Here is a 4,416-nt window from a genome sequence, read left to right as displayed (position 1 = left end):
AAAATTTAAGTTTGGAGATACCGCACAAAAGGGCCAAACATTCCTTTTCTATGGTGGAGTATCTCGTTTCTACGGGAAGGAGTTTCTGGTCTAAGGTCAAGGAGAAACTGGTAAGAAGACTGAACCTCAGCATTTACCTCCTCATTAGTCCATAAGTCATGAAGGATGGACAGTGGACCTCTGGCCTGTCTACCATAGAGAAGTTCAAAAGGTGAAAACCCCAAAGAGTCACTGGGAACTTCCCTCATGGCAAACAGAGCACAGGGTAGGTAACGATGCCACTCCTTAGGTTTAAGGGAGCAAAGTTTCCTTAAAATTGACTTTAGAATCGAATGCTGGCGCTCAATCCTCCCATTACAGCTGGGATGATAGGGTGTGGTGAAGAGAGTCTTCACTCCCAGAAGTTGGTATAGATGTTGCATTAAGTCAGATGTGAATTGTGTCCCACGATCAGACAAAATTTCTCTAGGGATGCCCACTCTGGAGAAGATGGACAAAAGGGCTTCAGCCACCTCTGTAGTAGTTATGGTTTTTAAGGGAACGGCTTCAGGGAAGCTCGAAGCATAATCAACTAATGTTAACATATATGTCCCCCAGATGAAAGTGGAGATAAAGGACCAACGATGTCAATAGCTACTCTTTCAAAAGGTACCGTAAAGACTGGCATTTTGACCATAGGTACTCGTCTGGTACCTCGGGAGGATGACAGTTGGCAAACTTTACACGATCTACAATAGGTAGTGACATCTGAGGACATTTTTTGGCCAAAAATAGGTTTTCCTAATTTTATTCAAGGTTTTACGATGCGAGAAATGACCGGCCACTCGCAGGTCATGAGCCATTTTAAGAACAGTCTCTCTGCATTGACTTGGAACAACTAAGATGGAATAGTCTGTCTTATCTGAATTTAATTTGAATACTGACTTGTACAAGATACCTTTTATATATTCAAATTTATATGAAAAGTTTTTCCTTTGGATAACTTGATTTTGTTTAGCGGCATTATGGCAATTCTGAAGAGAAGGGCAATTACGTTGTAAATTGACAAAGGAGTCCTTCGATATGTCTAAAGGCTTAAAGTCAGGGAAAATCAAAGGATGGACAGTAGGAGAAGCCTGGGCTTTGGTCTGAGCCCTAGTCAAGACATTTATAGTATTGGAGGTGATATCTTCAATTTCATCTAATAAGTGAACCCGTGATCCTACTACCTCGCTTTCGAGAGTAGCATCACTGGTTTTTAATCCCACATGAATCTCACGAGACATTGTCTCATCTGAACTTTCGAGGGGCTTCGCTGACTCTACAGAAAGAGGATCTGAAACACCTATGTCCATCTTTGGTGATGAAAGGTCAACCTCAGAAGGAAGAATGGCACCTTTTACATTACCTATTAGTACGGAGCAAGAAGTGATGGGAGCTAGTACGGCTTCAGACCAACCTGTGAACCATTTAGTCCTAATGTAACAATGGATGGTAGGAAAAGTGTCTGTACGGCCCAAGTAGTCTGAAAGTATAGCAGAGGAATGAGTTTCTTTAAGGTTAGGGAACAGCTTATCAGAAATGACTATACATGTGCATCCAGTGTCTCGTAAAATGGTAGATACATTAAGTCCATTAACTGTTCCTGAACAGAAGGGTGCTTGGTCATTACAGTCTTTAAAACATCTTCCAACTTTTTGGACCTTCTTAGGACAATCTGGACGTTTATGTCCCTTAACACCACACAAATGACACACAGAAATAAAAGAAGTCATTTTACTTTCCACTAGAGGCTTTGATTTCTTAAGGTCTGATGAACCCTTGCCCTTAGGTCTTTATAGGAATTGTGAGCCTCAGCATACAGGTCAGCAGCCTCAGCAACTTCCTCAGTTTTAATCAGGTTACGTTCTCTGAAGAATGTTCGTATCTGATGGGGAAGAGCTGTAAGGAACTGGTCAGCAACCATGAAGTCTCTAAGAGATTCATAACTGCGATCAATTCCTGAACTCTCTATCCAAAAGTCGAACAAATGAAATAGTGTTACCTGTAACTGCTGAAAGTTCTGGCCAGGCTGTAAGGTGGCATACCTGAAATCTTTCCTGTAAGAATTAGTGGTTTTTTGATATGCTTTAAGGATTGCCTTCTTCAGTAGGTTATAATTACATATGATATCCTGCGACAAAGTTGCATAGATATTCAAGGCTGTACCAGAAAATAACATTATTAACCTGGTAGCCCAGGTGTCAGCAGGCCATTCACAGAGGGTAGCGGTATTTTCAAACCTGATAATGTATGAAGTTATGTCTTTCCCCTTTGTGAAGGGAGGTAAATTAGGTGTTGGAACATGTGTACTGACTGCACGTTGTTCCATTACTCCCTCCTCTAATTGTTGTTGTGTAAAAGTTAACATTTTATTCTCTAATTCAAGGCGAGATTTTTTGAGCTCGCGATCCTTTTCTATCTCTATTAACTCATGTTCTCTAGCTTTTTCCTCAACTTCTCTATCCTTTGCTCTTTCCTCAAGTTCTCTTAATTTAACCTGTTCCTCACGTATCTTTGCTTGTTCCTCATGTATTTTAGCTTGTTCCTCACGTACTCTAGCTCTCTCCTCACGATCAAGTCTATCACGCTCCTTTTTGTCTTCTCTCTCTCTTTCTATCTGTCTTTCTTGGATTTCTCTCTCAATTCTCTCTCTCTCCTTTTTCTCTTCTGTTTCCCTTTCTAACTGTCTTTCTTCTCTCTCAATTCTCTCTCTTTCAAGTCTTTCCTGGATCTTAGCACTAATAAAAGATTCTAAATTTTTCCCTGTTATTCCTAACTTACTTCCAGCATTCATCCAAAACTGGTATTCCTCCATATTTGCAAGAATAACTTAAACTACCAGGGGAAAATGAAACGGGTATTAACGAAAATGGAGGGTTCAATTCCTGCTTCGCTCAAACTGTAAATAAATCAGAGGGCTCGATCCCTACTTTAATTAAACAACATGTATTAATGAAAACGAAGGGTTCTATGTCGGCTCCGAGCAAACAGTAAGTAGAATGGGGTCCCTTGACCATCCAATCTTCTCACCAACAAATCAAGAGTGTCCTACGACAGTTCCCTTGATATAATAAAGAGCTCAATGAAACAAATTTTCACTGGAAAATCTCGGGTCACTAGAGTCTAATCCTCCAAAGTGTTTCAAGCTCGAACAAAAAGGTGGCAGCATTAAATATTATATCCTGCCTGACTTGACTTACAATAAACTGAGACTATAACAATCACCAAATCTTTTAAATACCTGTACTGTAGTCCTACCATAGAGAATGATTACTCATGGCTGGTGGTAACCGTCTGTGGTATGCGGCGTTGAAGTTCCAATGGTAGATTCGAGAGGGAGTTGAATCTTGATTCAGTCGAGTTGATCCTGGTAAGGTCACCACTTGTGAAGGCTTACTCAGCCCTGTAACAACTTCAGACAGTATTACCAAAGCTGGCTCCTCCCCAGGAAAATTAATGTATAGAAAAAGAATAAAAACTGACAAACATAAACACTTTATTATTTAGAAAATATAAAATATAAAACAGTTAAATATGAAATATTGATCCTACATTAAAGAAAATGAAAAATGAAAAATATAAATGATAACTGAATTCAATGCTAATATAAAACCTGGGTGTCTGGTGTTGGTGACACTGCGTGTTGTTGAAATCGTAGCCGTTGCCGATGATGTGGGGGGGGGGTCGCAGGTGTTTATGACAACCCACCGGTTCGTTCTTCACAGAATAGTCGTGAGTATTCTATCCCGATGACAGGAAAGCAGATTCTTTACTGCTGCAATGATGAGGGGTTACGTCCTGCAATTTCATACAGGTGCACAGGTAATTAAATCCAAAAAGGGGAAGTCTCAGGACATTAGTCCATCTCCATCAATTCTACTCGTTGATTGGCAGGTGACCCTCTTTGTCATCCAAGCTGGAAAGATAGACAGGTTACCCACTGCTTAAAAAATCACTCTCCATGATAAGTACAATTCCTAAAAGATGTGGTGATTATTACAACAGTCAACCTACAGCAAGACTGAAAGGACTAAGTTTATTATTGGTCAAAAGTGAAGCTTTCAACCAATAAATCCACTAGAATACAATGCAGGCATGTACTTACAGTAGTGCTGGGAGCTGTGAGTCTAGTGATTACTGTTTGGACCGGAGCCCCACACGTCACCTTTCGGGGGGGGGGGGGAGGAAGGAGGGGAAGGGATAGCGGGAGCTAGACTAACCCTACCTTAACAAGCAGCCGGGAATCAAACTATCACTTTCTGGGTGGGGGAAAAAAGGCGGGAATAGCGGGAGCTGGACTTACCCTACCTTAACAAGTAGCCGGCAATGAAACTATTTATTTATTTATTTATTTTATTTAGTAATTTAAGCATACAAACAGAGGTACAAAAAAAT

This window comes from Cherax quadricarinatus, chromosome 92 (genome assembly GCF_038502225.1).
Source record: "Cherax quadricarinatus isolate ZL_2023a chromosome 92, ASM3850222v1, whole genome shotgun sequence".
Taxonomy (NCBI): domain Eukaryota; kingdom Metazoa; phylum Arthropoda; class Malacostraca; order Decapoda; family Parastacidae; genus Cherax; species Cherax quadricarinatus.
This window is presented reverse-complemented; position numbering follows the sequence as displayed.